Here is an 18,667-nt window from a genome sequence, read left to right on the forward strand (position 1 = left end):
ACCAATGGATGCGATGCCTTGAATTGTTTAGCCGTTTGTGTAAGCCAAGACAATAGATTTCACACAAAATATCTTCTAACACATCGTGGTTCTCACTGTTGTGTTCATTTTGGCCTTGAACGCTCTTGGTTTTCATGAGTGCTTCTAGAGAATTTAGCCTATTCATTCTCTTAGAACCGGCCCCAGTTCGACACTTATATAAGTGATTCTTATTGTGAGTATCTCCTTATACTCTTCTTGATTTTTATGCCTAAATCAAGATATAAGTAATCATTAAAAGAAAAACTTATCCTTAGACCTCTGCATACAACACATGTTGCAGATATCACTCTCCCATAGAAATGGATAGAGAATTTTAATCCCTTGGTGATTTCTAGCGAGCCATACATAACTTAGTTGTCCCTTTGAACTTAGTTCATAGGATCTCTAGTCATATAAGTAGGGTTACCATTATGATGACTCTTATGTAATAGGTTTTAATCCCATCTCCTTCGATGAACTATACACTTACTCTTTTGTCAAACCTTTTGTTAATGGATCCGTAATATTCTCTTTAGATTTTATGTAATCTATTGAGATTATTCTATTTGAGAGCAATTGCCTTACGGTATTATGTTGACGACGAATGTGTCGTGACTTAGCATTATACATATGATTATGTGCCCTGTCTGTTACAGATTGACTATCACAATGAATGCAAATAGTTGACACAGATTTTGGCCACATTAGAATGTCTTCTAAGAAGTGACGAACCCATTCTGCTTCTTCTCCTCCTGCTTTGTCTAAAGCAACGAACTCAGATTTCATTGTGGATCGTGCGATGCATGTTTGTTTTGTGGATTTCCAAGAAACAATAGCGCCTTCCAGAGTAAAGACATATCCACTAGTGGATTTTGAATCTTTATTATCCGATATCTAATTGGCATCACAATAACCTTCGAGTACTGCTGGATATCGAGCAAAGTTCAAACCATAATCACGGGTAAATCTTAGATATCTAAGAACCTGAATGATCGCCTTCCAATGGTCTTCTCCGGGGTTACTAGTGTACCTACTCAATTTACTAACAACATAAGCTATATCAGGACGAGTACAATTCATTAGGTACATTAGGCTTCCAATGATTTGAGAGTATTTTAACTGAGACACCTCATCACCTTTATTTTTCGATAAATAAAGACTGATGTCTACAGCTATTTTAGCTAAATTCATATCATCCTTGATAAATTTACCAAGAATTTTCTTAACATAATGTGATTGAAATAATGCATATCCGTCAAATGTTTTAGTAATTTTCATTCCTAATATTACATCTGCGACCCCCATATCTTCCATATCAAATCTTCTATTCAGTATTTGCTTAGTTGATTTGATCATGTTTTGACTGCTTCCAATGATAACATGTCATCCACATAAAGACAAACTATGACATATCCTTGGTCAGTGTTTTTAACATAGACGCACTTGTCACATTCGTTTATCCTAAACCCATTAGTAAGCATAGCATGATCAAATTTTTCATGCCATTGCTTAGATGCTTATTTTAATCCATAAAGAGATTTTACAAGCCGACAAACTTTCTTTTCTTGCCCCGGTACTACAAACCCTTCGGGTTGCTCCATATAGATCTCTTTATTTAGATTACCGTTTAAGAAAGCTGTCTTAAAATTCATTTGATGTATTTCTAAATTATACAACGCTGCTATGGCAATAAGCATGCGGATAGATGTTACTCTTGTCACAGGAGAATATGTGCCAAAATAGTCCAGACTTCCTTTTGTCTGTAACCTTTTACTATAAGTCTTGCTTTATACTTGTCTATTGAACCATCTGCTTTCATTTTTCTCTTGAATATCCACTTATATCCAAGAGGTTTAGAACCATATGGAAGATCCACCAATTCCCAAGTATGATTTTGCATAATGGATTTAATTTCATTATTAACAGCCTTTTTCCACAAAGGTGCTTCAAGACTTGCCATTGCTTCCTTAAAGCTTTGAGGTTCATTTTCTAACAGGTATGTGTGACAACCCTCGCCACTGTTTACTGATATACTACTGATTAGTGCTAAACTATGGTTAAGCATGTTAAACAACTGATCTGACTGAAATTCAGAACCGATTAATTAAGTGTATTAGTTTAAATACAAGTCTATCTGTTTGACTGCTAAATGATCTGTTCATGTTTTATGTTTTAAACTGCAAATTGAAGGCCTTATCGGCGGCCGAATCAGAAATTGATTAGTGTTATGTGCTGATTAGGATTTATGCGATTTTATGGTAAATTTAATTAAAAGTTGATTAGGAATGATTGATATTGTTGAATTACATTAGTTGCATTATTTACCTTTTTGCCACATTGGTGGGCCACTTTATTAGACCTCTTGACACTTGAATTTGTATCATTTTGTTGCATCATTCTCCATCTTCTTGGCCATAGCCGTGGGAGAGAGAGTGAGAGAGTAGGAGAAAACTTAGCTCATCAAGAACTTGGCTTGGAGACTTAGAAGATTTGAGGAATTCATTGCATATTTGAGCTCCTAGACTTGAAATTGAAGACCTAAGGTAGGAGAATCACCTTCTTGAACTTGAATTCTAGTTGTATCTTGCATGGTCCATGAACCATTAGTGATCTAAGTCTAGAATTGGTTTTAAATTGTTGAATTGAAGCTTGAATCATGCATGCATGTATACATTGTTGAGTTTGAGGTTGATTTCATGGAAATCCTCACATGCATGTCTATATTCTAGCTATGGTCCTTGAATTCATCATGTTTTTGAGTGAATTGACTCATTTGATCAAGTATTTGAAGCTTTGATTTCAATTGAACACTTGCATGTTACATATACATTATGTTCATGAAGTTTTGTTTGGATTTGTGTTTAATTGAACCACCTTTGGGCTTTGATTTTGCAAATTGATCTTTGAAACATGTCATATCATGAGTTTTAAAGTGTTTTCCAAAAAATTGGCCCAAAGGAATCGAATTTGATGCTTTAAATGTTGAATTTGAGCTTGGAGGTTCAATCTGGAAATTCCAGATTTTGGACCCACGCTCGAGCGTAAGACTTCACGCTCGAGCGTACACTCTGAGTACATGCATCCTGCTCGAGCGGGTAAAGTAATGCTCGAGCGTAAAATGCGTGTATCCAGTACTTTTCATATGTTTACAGTCCGCTCGAGCGAGGGAATGCACGCTCGAGTGAGGACTTGTGTCTCACGCTCGAGCGGAGGTCGAGCGCGCCATCGAGCGTGAATTGCATGCAACCAGTACTTTTCATGAGTTTACAGTCTGCTCGAGCGAAGGAAGTCACGCTCGAGCAGAACTCCTTTGTCTGCATGTCCACTCGAGCGTAGAAAGCCACGCTCGAGCGAGACCCCTATTTTCTGAAAATTTTGAAAAGTGTTTTAAAGTGCATCTTTGCATCCTCATTCCATCCTAGGCATTCCTAGGCCATGTTTAAGGCATCTTAATGAGGATAGGGACTAAGTCATTGATTCCCAAGTGTGTAACTTATAGTGTGTTCATTTTGTAATTGTGTAAGGTTGGCATCCGGGGATGCTCACTAGCCTCTCTGTAGCCCAGTACTCTGTGAGTAACAATGTTGTAAAGATATGTTCAATTATGAATATTTTCTGAATGATCAACTGTTCTGTTTACTGAAACGTTATTGTTTAATGAATGAATGTTTGTCCTATTTGTAAACTGTATTCGTGATATCCATAGCAATTTACTGTTACTGTACTGTTACTGCTACTGTCACAGAGATCTTTGTCGGTTCCCATGTTTGGAACCACTACTGTTTACTATTATGATGGCCATCAACCGACTGTTTGGTCTATTAAGACCTGCTGTACTGTTTTGCTATTGGATGTACCACATATAACTGCTATGATTTCTAAATGACTGATATGACTGCTTATTGACTGAAAGGGCATTCATTCTTAACCTCTTTACATAATTGTTATTCACCGGGCTTTAGCTTACTGTTTATATTTATATGTAGGTGTTCAGGCACCGGATCGGAGCTAGGGGCGTTGGGTTAAACACCCTTTTTGTCTATCCAGCCAATGTGCCTCACTGCGAGGTTCCAAGTGCACTCAAGCTAAGGTTGCTTTGGGGTGTTTTAGATTTCCCCTTTCTACTTCTGTTTTGTATAGAATGTTAAGACTTGTACTGTACTATCATGGTAGGGATTTGGTCCCTGACCTGAATGTCTGTATATGTTGTATGTATATATGTTTTACTTATGAATGTGAATATGTTCGGAAAAGTCTTTTTGCATATAGACTGTCACAGCTCATTAGACACCTTTTATTACTGTTTTGGCTTCTGCCAGCCCCTGTACTCTGTATTACTATCTTTACTGTTAAGCAGGCCTTTGGTAATCACTGATTACTGGCCGGTTACGGTGCTAAATCCATAGGGGCGAGTTTGGGTCGTGATAGTATGTTAGAAAATCTGGACCAAAGGATTTTGATGTTCCGCTCTCTTACTTCATCTTGGTTCATCATCAGTTAAATCCTGTTAGTCAAGACCATTACTAGTCTCTTGTGTTTGATTGTCATTAGTCTCTTGACTTTGTGTACAATCATAAGTTCTTTTCTGTGAAATTAATTCCTGTCTTTTCTTGTAAGGAAAGACATGTTCAAAGAACACTGCATTCCTTGACTCTATAATAGTGTTCACATTTATATCAGGTATTTCTGATTTATAAGTCAGAAACCGATATGCACTACTATTTTGAGCATAACCAATAAACACACAATCCACTATTTTTAGTCCAATCTTAGTCTTTTTAGGAATAGGAACTTCAACTTTTGTCAAACACCCCCACACTTTTAAGTATTTGTAGGAAGGTGGTCGACCTTTTCATAATTCATAAGGAGTGTTATTAGATTTCTTGTGGGGTATTCTGTTAAGAACATAATTAGCAGACAATATTGCTTCCCCTACAAGTTTTGCGGTAAGCCTGAACTTAGTAACATGGCATTCATCATTTCTTTTAGGATTCTATTTTTCCTTTCAGCAATTCCATTTTGCTGTGGAGAATAGGGGGTTGTAGTTTGGTGAATAATGCCATGTTGTGCACAAAATTCATTTAATGGTGCATCATATTCACCACCCCTATCACTTCTAATCATTTTAATAGTTTTTCCAAGTTGATTTTCAACCTCAGTTTTGTAGAGTTTAAACATTTCTAAGGCTTCATCTTACTTCTAAGTAAGTATACATAACAATATCTTGTGCAATCATCGATAAATGTTATGAAATGCTTTTTGCCTCCTCTAGTTTGAACAAATTTAAGATCACATACATCTGTACGAATTAATTCTAGAGGTTCGGTTTTTCTTTCAACCGATATAAATGGAGCCTTAGTTAGTTTCGCTTCTACACAAATTTCACATTTGTGATTAGAATCAATTTCAAACTTTGGTATATAATCCAAACCAATTAATCTACACAAAGTATCAAAATTCACATGTCCTAATCTATCATGCCATAAATTCAACTCAAGAATATAAACAAAAGATGTGTTATTCTTATTAATAGCAACTTTTGGTACAACCGTCATGTAACAACCCTCACCACTGTTTACCGATAAACTACCGATTACTGCTAAATTGAGACTGATTATGAAAAGTAATTGGACTGATTGAAATACTGAACTGACTGACTAAAATCTGAAACTGATTGATTGACTGTATCCGTTTAAATGTATTATCTATCTGTTTGACTGTTCGATTATCTGTTCATGTTTTATGTTTAAATTGCGAATTGAAGGCCTTATCGGCGGCCGAATCGGAGATCGATTAGTGTTTCATGATCATCATAATTTATGTGATTTTATGGTGTAATAATCTGAAAACTGATTTGGTACGATTAAATTAGATTAAAATGAGCTAAATTACATAAGTTACCCTATTTACCTTATTGCCATCCTAGTGGCCCACTACCTAACACATTTAAGCCTTGCACTTGATCACATAACACAACTTTTCATCATCCAAACTCCTTGTTCTTGCCGACTAAGAGAGTGAGGGAGGGAAATTGAGTTCCTTCTTGTGATTGCTTTGAGAACCTAAAGAAATTGAAGGTTGATTTCAAAATTGTGTTTCCATTCTTGAACTACAAGACCTAAGGTAGTATAATTACCCTCTTGTTTGTGAATTGAACTTGTTCTTACATGATTCATGTCAAATTTAGTGGATTAAGTCATGAAATAGCTTCACATGTTGAATTATAACTTAATTCATGCATGCATGGTTGTATTGATAAATTTTAAGTTGTTTTCATGGCAAATTGTCACATGCATGTTCATAATTAAGCTTTAAGCCCATGATTTCATCTTGTTTTGGGAACAATTGGCTCACTAGAGCATCAAATTGAAGCTTTGAAATGGTTTAAATTCATGCATGTTTGCATGTTTTTCATATTCTTGAAAATTGGTTTGAAATTGAGTTGTTTGAAACACCCTTGGGCTTTGATTTTACAATTGAGCTTTGGAATCATGTTAAACTATGAGTTTTGGGATGTTTTCTGGAAAATTGGCCTAAGAGGATCGAAATTTATGTTTTAAAACTTGGTTTTGAGCTTGAGGTTCAAATCTAGAATTTCCAGAATTTGGACTCACGCTCGAGTGGGGTGACTGGCACTCGAGCGTGAAATTCGTGCTCCCAGTACTTTGCACTGTTTTGATTTCCGCTCGAGCGGGACATTGTGTCTCATGCTCGAGCGGGTGTCGAGCGCCCAATCGAGCGTGATTTTCACCTATCCAGCACTTTTGATTGTTTTGCAGAACGCTCGAGTAGGTAAGTCTACGCTTGAGCGGAAACCTTTGTCTGCATGTCCGCTCGAGCGGAGTAACCTACGCTCGAGCATAACCCCTGTTTTCTGAAAATTCTGAAAATACTTTTAAAGTGCATCTTTGCATCCTCATCTCATCCTAGGCATTATTAGGCCTAGTTTAAGGCATCTTAATGAGGATATAGATGTAGAACACACCGAGGCAAATTAGGGATTAGGTTATTATTTTCCCAACTGTGTAGCTTAGTGTGTGTTCAATCTGTAACTGTGTAGGGTTGGCGACTGGGGACGCGCTCTAGCTTTACTGTAGCCCAGAACTCTGTGAGTAACAACTGTGTAAAGATATGTTCAAAATGATTATCTTCTGAACAATTGAACTGTACTGCTTTCTGAACTGATACTGTTAATTAAATGAATGTGTGTCCTATATTCTGAACTGTATTGTGGCATAATTAGCAACTACTGTTTACTGCTACTGTTACAGAGATCTCTGTCGGTTCCCTTGTTGGAACCACTACTGTTTACTGATTGATGGCCATCATTTACTGTTCGGTCTTTTAAGACCTACTGTTTACTGTACTGTTATGCTAATGGATGTACCACATATGACTGTACTGACTGAACGACCGAAATACTGAGTTAATGAACTGTTTTCATTACTGTAAGGACATTCATTCTTAACCTCTTTACGCATTACGTTATTCACTAGGCTTTAGCTCACTGCTCATATATATATGTAGGTGTACAGGCACCAGATCGTGGCTAGAAGCGTTGGGGTTAAGCTCCAGTTTTGTCAAGCCAATCACTGTGCCTCACTGCGAGGTTCCGAGCCTGTCAAGTTACGGCTTAGGGGTGTTTTAATTTCCCCGTCTGTCTCTGTATCTGTTTTGTATGACTGTATAGACTGTTACGGTACTGGTTAATAGGGATTAGGTCCCTGAACTGAATAATTGTATATATGTACATACTGTTCTGTACTATTCATGTATAAGTGTATGAAAAGTCTTTTTGGCATACAGACTGTCACAGCTCATTGGACATTGTTTATTTACTGTATTGGCTTCCGCCAGTCCCTGTACTTTGTATTACTGTTATGCAGGCCTTCGGTAATCTCGGATTACTGGCCGGTTACGGTGCTAAACCCATAGGGGCGGGTTTGGGTCATGACAGAGTGGTATCAGAGCGATACTTACCACTAGTTATACCGCACACACTTGTCCCAATGAGCTATAGGATGTCCTAGAAAAGCGATTAGGGCATTACATGAGCATGATAAGTGTGTGTGGCTATGACATGACTGAATATATGCTAATGTGTTAATCTGTTTAAACAAATGATTGCTTATGTTAATAACTGTTATAACCGCCTATAGTGAAATGGATAATGCGAGAACTGCAAATGAATCCTTATCCTCATCCTCTGAGGCAAGAATGGCAAGACTGGAAAGAATGATGGAACTAATAACTGAAAGACTAGATCAACAACAGAATCCACAGCCCCCACCTTCTCCTCCGGTACGGTCGGAACATAATGCCAATGTTAATGATGGGGACATAATTTCTCTCACCCATAAGTTCAGCAAAATGAAACCGCCATCCTTCCAGGGAGGCCTTGAACCGTTAAAAGCTAAAGCAAGGGTTCTCGAGACAGAAAAATTGTTTGAGGTTTTTCCGTGCTCTGAAGCACATAAAGTGCTATTGGCCACCTTTACTCTGCAAGAGGAAGCTAGAAGATGGTGGATGCTTATCCGTGATGACAATACTGTTATGACTTAGGCTCAATTCAAGGGAGCCTTCTTTGAAAAGTACTTCCCTCAGTGTGTTAGGGACAGAAAAGTAACCGAATTCGAGCAGTTGAGACAGGGCACAATGTCCGTTGCTGAATATGAAAGAAAATTTACTGAACTTGCCCGTTATGCACCACACATGGTGGACACTGATTATAAGAAGGCCAGAAAGTTTGAAGGCGGCCTTAATGTTGCAATACTGGACAGAATAAATGTTCTGAAATTACTGAACTATGTAAATGTTCTTGACCGAGCCTTGATGGTTGAATCGAACATCGAGGCACTAAAAACTGAAACACCAGCGTCTGAATGGTGTGGTAAAAGGCAAGGTTTTAAATTCAAGAAAGGCAAGCATAACCCATTGAACAAGAAACAGAATACGGGGTCAACAACTAGCCCCAGCCAAGGGAGTGGTTTCATACCACCCTGTTCTGAGTGTGGCAAGAAGCACAAAGGGGTCTGTTACAAAATATCTGGAGCCTGTTATAGGTGTGGCAAGGTGGGCCACATGGTTAAAGACTGCCCCTCTGCTCCACAAGCCAATAGTAAAGCTGCACCAAGCGCAGCAGCATCAACTGTTACACCAAAACCGAACCCTAAAGCTACCGAGAAAGAGCCCATGAGGCAGGGCCGAGTGTTCTCCCTAGTACCGGGAGACGTGCAGAATACTGAGACCGTTGTGTCAGGTATTCTCTCTATCTGTACTCAAAATGCTTATGTACTGATTGATTCGGGATCTACGCATTCATATGTGTCGCATGCTTTTTCGTGAAAACTGAATAGACCATTAGAACCCATGAATTATCTGTTAGCTGTATCATCATCCATTGGGGAATCTATGACCTGTGCATATATGTACCCTGCTTGTGAAATTATTGTTGGAGATGCACATCTGTATATTGATTTACTGCCATTGGACATTGATCATTTTGATGTAATATTGGGAATGGACTGGTTAACGGAATACCATGCTACCATAGACTGTGTAACGAAACAAGTAGTTTTTCGTCCACCGGTTTACCCGAATTTGTGTTTAATGGGGTTGGAGTAGTACCTCCTCCGTATTTGATTTCATCTGTGAAAGCTGTTAAATTGATTAGAAAGGGGTGTAAGGGGTATCTGTGTTCTGTATTGACTGTAGCTACTGATGATAATGCTAACGTGAACAGTATTCCTGTAGTTAGAGAATTCCCAGATGTTTTTCCAGATAATCTGCCAGGGGATTTGATTGACAGGGAGATTGAATTTACCGTTGATGTGATTCCGGGGACGCAGCCAGTATCTAAAACTCCTTACCGAATGGCTCCAACTAAACTGAAAGAATTGAAAGTTTAACTGCAAGAACAGCTAGATAAAAAGTTTATCAGGCCTAGCACTTCACCATGGGGCGCTCCTATTTTATTTGTAAAGAAGAAAGACGGCTCACTAAGACTGTGTATTGACTACCGTGAACTGAACAAGGTAACTGTGAAAAATAAATACCCATTGCCACGTATTGATGACCTATTTGATCAGTTACAGGGTGCTCAAGTGTTCTCTAAGATCGACCTCAGATTAGGATACCATCAGTTGAAAGTTAAACCAGAAGACATTGACAAAACTGCTTTTCGAACGAGGTACAGACATTACAAATTTTTAGTTATGCCTTTCGGAGTTACCAATGCACCTGCTGCATTTATGGACCTCATGAACAGAATCTTTAAACCATACCTTGATGACTTTATTGTAGTATTCATTGATGACATACTGATTTACTCCAAAAGTATAGAAGAACATGAACATCATCTGAGACTTGCCCTACAGACCCTAAGAGAACAGAAACTTTATGCTAAACTGTCTAAATGCGAATTTTGTCTTGATCATGTTATGTTTTTGGGGCATGTTGTTAGCAAAGATGGAATTTCTGTTGATCCGCAGAAAATTGAAGTTGTAGTAAACTGGCCTAGACTAACAAATGTGACAGAAATCTGAAGCTTTTTGGGTTTGGCTGGATATTACAGAAGATTTGTCAAAGATTTCTCCAAGATTGCCTTACCGTTGACTCAGTTAACTCAGAAGGGGATATCATTTGACTGGACTGACCAAAGGGAATCAGCATTCCAAGAATTGAAAACTCGACTTGTGACTGCACCGGTTCTTACCCTACCTTCAGGTACGGATGGTTATATTGTATTTAGTGATGCTTGTCATAAGGGTTTGGGATGTGTTTTAATGCAGAATGGGAGAGTTATTGCTTATGCTTCCCGACAACTAAGACCGCACGAAAAGAATTACCCAACCTATGATTTGGAACTTGCTGCAGTAGTATTTGCGCTGAAAATCTGGAGTCACTATCTGTATGGGGCGACATGTGAAGTATATACTGACCACAAGAGTTTGAAATATTTCTTCACGCAGAAAGAACTGAACATGAGACAGCGGAGATGGCTAGAACTGATTAAAGACTATGACCTATAGATTTTGTACCATCCGGGAAAAGCCAACACCGTTGCCGATGCACTGAGCCGGAAATCGATTGGAAATTTAGCCTGTTTGCTTATCGGGCAGAAAGAATTACTTTGTGACCTTGAAAAATCTGAAATTAAAATTGTTTTACGAGAACAAGTTGGAACAATAGCTGCTATTTCTGCTCAACCAGCACTGATTGAAGAGATTTAAGAGAAACAGCAACTGGATGACTTCTTGAAGAGGATCATCGAAGAAAAGGAAACTAAACCAAGACCGGGTTTCAAATTTGAAAATAATGTACTGAAATTTCAAGAAAGACTGTGTGTACCAAATGACTCTGAATTGAAAAGAAGGGTTCTGCAAGAGGGCCACAATTCAAAATTTTCTATCCATCCAGGGAATACGAAAATGTACCAAGATTTGAAACTGAATTTCTAGTGGCCGGGAATGAAGAAAGAAATTGCTGATTTTGTATCAAAATGTCTTCATTGCTAACAAGTTAAAGCCGAACATCAACGACCCGCAGGCTTATTGCAGCCCTTACCCATACCGGAGTGGAAATGGCAACATATCACCATGGATTTTATTGTGGGATTGCCTCGCTCCAGTAAAGGTATGGAATCAATTTGGGTTATTGTTGATAGACTGACTAAATCTGCTCACTTCTTACCTGTTAAGACAATTTATAATGCGGACAAATTGGCTATACTCTATATTGATGAAATTGTTAGACTGCATGGAGTGCCTGTGTCCATTGTTTCTGACAGGGATTCGAAGTTTATATCGAGATTTTGGCAAAGCTTACAGACTGCATTGGGTACTGAATTGAGACTGAGTAGTGCTTATCATCCTTAGACCGATGGCCAGTCAGAAAGGATCATCCAGACTCTGGAGGATTTATTGAGAATGTGTGTCCTTGATTTTCAGGGAAACTGGGAAAGTCATTTGCCCTTAGCTGAATTCGCCTACAACAACAGCTATCATTCAAGTATTGGTATGGCGCCTTTCGAGGCATTGTACGGCAGAAAATATAGATCTCCGATTTGCTAGGTAGAAGTTGGAGATGGGCCTTTGCTTGGGCCCGAGATTGTATACGAAACGACTGAGAAAGTGAAACTGATACAACAGAGACTGAAAACCGCACAAAGCAGACAGAAAAGTTATGCTGACGTCAGAAGACGGGATAGAGAATATGAAGTGGGTGATCACGTGTTTGTGAAAGTGACACCGATGAAAGGCCAGACTCGTTTTGGAGTCCGAGGCAAGTTAGCGCCGAGATACATCGGACCATATGAGATTATCGAGAAAATCAATCCGGTGGCGTATCAAGTTGCGCTTCCTCCTGAAATGGAGCATATGCACAATGTCTTCCACATTTCTATGTTGAGGGACTACCTCTGGGATCCTTTCCACGTAATAGAGCCTACTCGTGTAGTGCTGAGTGATAACTACACTTACGAGGAGCGGCCTATTCAGATTGTAAACAGACGGATCAAGAAGTTGAGAAACAAAGAGATCCCGTTAGTGAAAGTTGACTGGCAAAACCATGGTGGCGTGTATGCTACTTGGGAGAGGGAAGATGACATGGCTAAAAGATATCCTGAACTGTTTCCACTGAATCCTATTTACTTCCAAAACGAAGGTAACTCGAGTTTAGAGGACTAAACTCTTTTTAAGGAGGGGAGACTGTAACAACCCTCACTACTGTTTACCGATAAACTACCGATTACTGCTAAATTGAGACTGATTATGAAAAGTAATTGGACTGATTGAAATACTGAACTGACTGATTAAAATCTGAAACTGATTGATTGACTGTATCCGTTTAAATGCATTATCTATATGTTTGACTGTTCGATTATCTGTTCATGTTTTATGTTTAAATTGCGAATTGAAGGCCTTATCGGCGGCCGAACCGGAGATCGATTAGTGTTTCATGATCATCATAATTTATGTGATTTTATGGTGTAATAATTTGAAAACTGATTTGGTACGATTAAATTAGATTAACCTACGCTCGAGCGTGACCCCTGTTTTCTGAAAATTTTGAAAATGCTTTTAAAGTGCATCTTTGCATCCTCATCTCATCCTAGGCATTATTAGGCCTAGTTTAAGGCATCTTAATGAGGATATAGATGTAGAACACACCGAGGCAAATTAGGGATTAGGTCATTATTTTCCCAACTGTGTAGCTTAGTGTGTGTTCAATCTGTAACTGTGTAGGGTTGGCGACTGGGAACGCACTCTAGCTTTACTGTAGCTTAGAACTCTGTGAGTAACAACTGTGTAAAGATATGTTCAAAATGATTATCTTCTGAATAATTGAACTGTACTGCTTTCTGAACTGATACTGCTAATTGAATGAATGTGTGTCCTATATTTTGAACTGTATTATGGCATCCTTAGCAACTACTGTTTACTGCTACTGTTACAGAGATCTCTGTCGGTTCCCTTGTTGGAACCACTACTGTTTACTGATTGATGGCCATCATTTACTGTTCGGTCTTTTAAGACCTACTGTTTACTGTACTGTTATGCTAATGGATGTACCACATATGACTGTACTGACTGAACGACCGAAATACTGATTTAATGAACTGTTTTCATTACTGTAAGGACATTCATTCTTAACCTCTTTACGCATTACGTTATTCACTAGGCTTTAGCTCACTACTCATATATATATATATATGTAGGTGTACAGGCACCAGACCGCGGCTAGAAGCGTTGGGGTTAAGCTCCAGTTTTGTCAAGCCAACTACTGTGCCTCACTGCGAGGTTCCGAGCCTGTCAAGTTACGGCTTAGGGGTGTTTTAATTTCCCCGTCTGTCTCTATATTTGTTTTGTATGACTGTATAGACTGTTACGGTACTAGTTAATAGGGATTAGGTCCCTGAACTGAATAATTGTATATATGTACATACTGTTCTGTACTGTTCATGTATAAGTGTATGAAAAGTCTTTTTGGCATACAGACTGTCACAGCTTATTGGATATTGTTTATTTACTGTATTGGCTTCCGCCAGCCCCTGTACTCTGTATTACTGTATTACTGTTATGCAGGCCTTCGGTAATCTCGGATTACTGGCCGGTTACGATACTAAACCCATAGGGGCGGGTTTGGGTTGTGACACGTCATTACATTAAATTTGAAGAGACCATCACTCATGTATCCCTTACCAACATACATACTACTCTTTGATAATACAAATTTATTAAACTCAAATACAAGCCTAAAACCATTTTTACTTAACAAAGAGCCAGAAACCAAATTCTTCCGGATGTCAGGTACATGCAGTACGTTGTTGACGGTAAGCTCTTTCCCTGATGTCATCTTCAAGATCACCTTTCATTTTCCAGCCACAGTAGAAGTAGAAGAATTTCCCATGAAAAGTTGTTCACCATTTGCAACCTCATTGTAAGTAGTGAACATCTTATTGTCCACACAAATATGATGAGTTGCCCCAGTGTCAACCCACCATTTCTTGAGATTTCCAACTAAATTAGCCTCAGACACCACAGCAGAGAGGTTGATGTCATTTACCCCGTTAGAGATGTAATCTAATTTTGTCACATTGGCTTGATTGGTGGTCTTCTTGCTTGTACTTCCGCAATCCTTCTTAGGGCAGCGACAATCAGAAGCTCAATGTCCGGTCTTGCCACAGTTATAGCATTTACCTTTGAACTTTTTATTGCCATTGTTGTTGCCTTGTTTAGGACCATCTCCAGTAAACTTTCTCTTTTTGTTATGTGGTTTGTGCACTTGTTCAACCACATTAGCCTTAGACTTAATGGGATTTTTCCCATTTCTCTTTTCATCCTTTCGGTTATCTTTCTCAATTCTCAATCTTGCAATCAATTCATCCATGGTCATCTCCTTGCGTTTATGTTTCAAATAATTTTTGAAATCTTTCCAAGCTGGTGGTAACTTTTCCACTAAAGCAACGAGTTGGAAAGACTCGCTAAGAGACATACCTTCAGAATGAATATCATGCAAAATTATCTGAAAATTTTGAACTTGAGAAATTACTGTTTGGGAGTCTATCATAACGAAGTCCAGAAATTTACCGACAACAAATTTCTTTGTGCCAACATCCTCTATCTTGTATTTTTTCTCCAAAGAATCCCATAATTCTTTTGCTATTTTCAGAGAGCTGTAAATATTATACAGCATGTTGTCAAGGCCATTGAGGATGTAGTTTTTGCATAGGATATCTAAATGTTTCCAAGCATCTACAGCGGCAACAACTTGCCGATCACTTTCATCCTCTCTAAGTATTGGAGTCTCTTCACAGAGAAACCAGGCCAAATTTAGAGTTGTAAGATAGAACAACATTTTCTGCTGTCATCTCTTAAACTCAGTGCCATTAAATTTTTCCCGTTTTTCTCCTTGATTTATTGGAACTTGAACATGGTTCTGGATAGGAACCGGAGTCGTTGTAACGATCGGATTTGGAGTACAACTTTCAGCAGCCATTATTTATGATTACAAAAATCAGAAAAAACCAAAACACAAATTAATTTTCTAGTTATTAAAACTAGAAAAATAAAATACCACAATAATTTTCTGTAACACAAATTAATATTCTTCAATTGTTAATGACATCAGTATATTACTACTACTTGTCAAAGAAAATAAACAGTATATTACTACTATTTGTCAAACAATATATTACAACTATTTGCATTTTCCAACCAGAATATCACTTTATGAAATCACAGAAAATTAAATACAATGAAGACGCCAAAAAATATTTTGTTTTAAGATTGTTGGACAATCTTCACTGCATTTAAATAAATAAATTCTGTTTATGTACTAAACTACAAACAGAATACAAAAGAAAAATAGAAAATGAGAGAGATTGCATGATTACAAAAATCAAACTAATAAAAATAAATAAACAAATAAAAACATATTTTTATTTTTGTTAGAAAAATAAAATTAAAATCTGATTTAAATAAATAATAATAAAACAGAAAAATAAATTAACAACTTACTTGATTAATTTCATAAACAAACTTTTGATCAAGTCCAGTGTTTAACACTGTGTCCTTAAGACAAATTCGTCTTCTCCACGGTGCTTTCAGATTTGTGGACGTCTATCTCCCAGGATAAAATGATCAACAACGAATAAATACAGCGCTACAATTTATTCGCACAACGAACACACTAAGTGTTTTACACTCTTTCTCATAGAAAATTAGATGCAGCAAAATGCAGAGAGTAGTAGCAGATTTAAGGACAAAAAATTGGAGTGAATATCCAAATGAGGGACTGCCTTTATATAGATGGAGTGGTGGCTGTTAATTTTGAATTAAATAGGTGCAAACTTGTTTGAACAAGTATGGTTTGAATTAAACAGGCATGGCACTGTTTCAACAGATAAATTGTTTGGGTTTGAAATTTAAACAGATTTGAAATTTGTTCAGGTGGAACAGATTTGAATCTGTCCGCGTAGGGAAAATAAAACGGAGCCCATTTTGAAATTAATTTTCGAAATTCAAATTCCAAAAAATTAGAATTTAATTTTAGAAAATAAAATTCAAATATTTTTGGCCAAAAGAGATAGGTATTTGGCCGGACAAACCCAATCCAACGACACACCAAAGCCCAGCCCAGCTCGCCCGGTCGGACGGCGCCGGTGCTCGCGCGTGTTTATTTTGGGTCCAATGGGTCTAGCCCACTTTGCCCATAACCTCCCTCTCTACAAAATTTGGGTGCCCCTTGGGGCCTACCCTAAGTTCCAATCCCATGCCTTATAAACCCATTCAAAGTTTCCTACCAAATCAATGTGGGACAAGCCATTTTTCAAACCTTAAGGAATTTTCACCAAAAACTCTATTTCCATGGAGCTCACTTTGGCTTCAATTTTCCATTCACCCAATAATGGTTTTGAGCAACCAAATATACCACGTGAATCACAACGCGACATAGAACGCGCTACCACTTAGACCCGCCAACTTTGGTGCATGGATCCCACCTAAAAATTAGACCAAAGTTGAGAAAAAATTATGTTTCCAGATTTTTCCAAAACCATTTCTAACATATCATAGTGGTGTACATATTACAATACTACAAACACAATGTGACTCTAACACTACACATTGGATTATATAAAATGCAGACCTTATTAATTAAAGTAATACATTACGTTGCAAAATTTGATTATCAGATTTCATCAGAGGAACATTATGGTTAGAATTTTGCAAAGGAAAGCCTTTTTAATTTTTATACATTACATCTTTTCCATCATTCTATTTATTTACTTCTGCTTTTTTTTCTTGATAGGTATATTAAAAGGAAAAGTTTGGTTTGTATTAGGTAAACAATGTTTTTACTACATATACTGTTAAAAAGTCCTAAATGTTGATTTTCATCACACACACAATGCATGTGCCCTGTGTTGGTGCAAATTTGGTTAATATGATAGAAAGGGATAAAATAGAAAATAATTAATATTGCTTTAAGGCATGTTACAATGTCGCTTTCTTTAAGACGATATTCGCTTCCACCAATTCTGTAGAATATGGTGTGCACCGGGTTACCCGCAAATCCGCCTCTAGGATACAATGAAGCCTAATCTAAAGGCTGATGTTTGACTGCGTTATGCACGAACGAAATCAGATCCCGAATGCTTTTGGATTTTTCTAATCCACCAAGTATAGAGGAAAATAACAATATGAATGTTAGAGAGAAATTCCATGATTTCATATGAATTTTATATGGATAATTTCTATCCAATTTCCAACCCATTCTGCCTTTATATAGGCATGGGTTTGTATCCCTTAGACCAAATGTCTTGTCCTTTAAGTTCAAAAGTGACGCCCTTTAAATCCAAGAGTCATGTCTTTTGGTTGAAATCTAATAGTAACACCCCATGGTTTAAATCCAAAAGACACACTTTTTTGTTTAAACTCAATGGTTCGACCCTTTGGTCTAAACCCAAAAGTCACATCTTTTTAATTATTCATATAACTATATTATATATTTAAATATATATATATATATATATATATTATGAATATACTGTTAGAAATGGTTGAAAAAATTCTGGGTAAAACCAGAATTTTTTCCTAAGTTTAGTCTATTTTTTAGGTAGGCCCCGTGCATCGATTTTCGCGGGTCAAAGTGGTAACGCGTTCTATGCCGCGTTGTGATTCACGTGGTATATTTGGTTGCTCAAAACCATTATTGAGTGAATGAGAAATTGAAGCTAAAGTGTGCTCCATGAAAATAGAGTTTTGGTGGAAAATCCTTAAAGGTTGAAAAATGGTCTGTCCCACATTGATTTGGTAGGAAGTTTTGAGTGGGTTTATAAGGCATGGGATAGGAACTTGGGGTGTACCCCAAGGGGTACCCAAGTTTTGTAGAGAGGGAGGTTATGGGAAAAATGGGCTAGACCCATTAGACCCAAAAATCGCCACACGCGCGCACCGCTCGGTTGGGCGAACTGGCTGGGCTTGGACACTGGTGTGTGGTGTGTAAAAACATTTGAGTTTATTTTTTTTATTTTGAAATAAAATCTGTCCGTTTTTATTTCAAAATTCTTGGTTGAAATTAAATTCAAATTTTGTAATGCACCTCCCTACAAAATTCTGTCCAAACCGAATACAGATTTCAAATC

At 37.7% G+C, this 18,667-nt stretch overlaps 1 long non-coding RNA gene across 1 annotated transcript; it reads left to right on the forward strand.

Annotated features, from left to right (window-relative positions):
• Positions 1-1,947: 1,947 nt before the first annotated feature.
• LOC145802051 (uncharacterized) lies at positions 1,948-4,285 on the forward strand. Its single transcript, XR_014344272.1, has 2 exons — positions 1,948-2,017; positions 4,008-4,285. It is a non-coding gene; the product is annotated as an uncharacterized LOC145802051 (long non-coding RNA).
• The last annotated feature ends 14,382 nt before the right edge of the window (positions 4,286-18,667 follow it).

Source organism: Camellia sinensis, chromosome 11 (genome assembly GCF_055761805.1).
Source record: "Camellia sinensis isolate YWXY chromosome 11, ASM5576180v1, whole genome shotgun sequence".
In the NCBI taxonomy this organism is placed as follows: domain Eukaryota; kingdom Viridiplantae; phylum Streptophyta; class Magnoliopsida; order Ericales; family Theaceae; genus Camellia; species Camellia sinensis.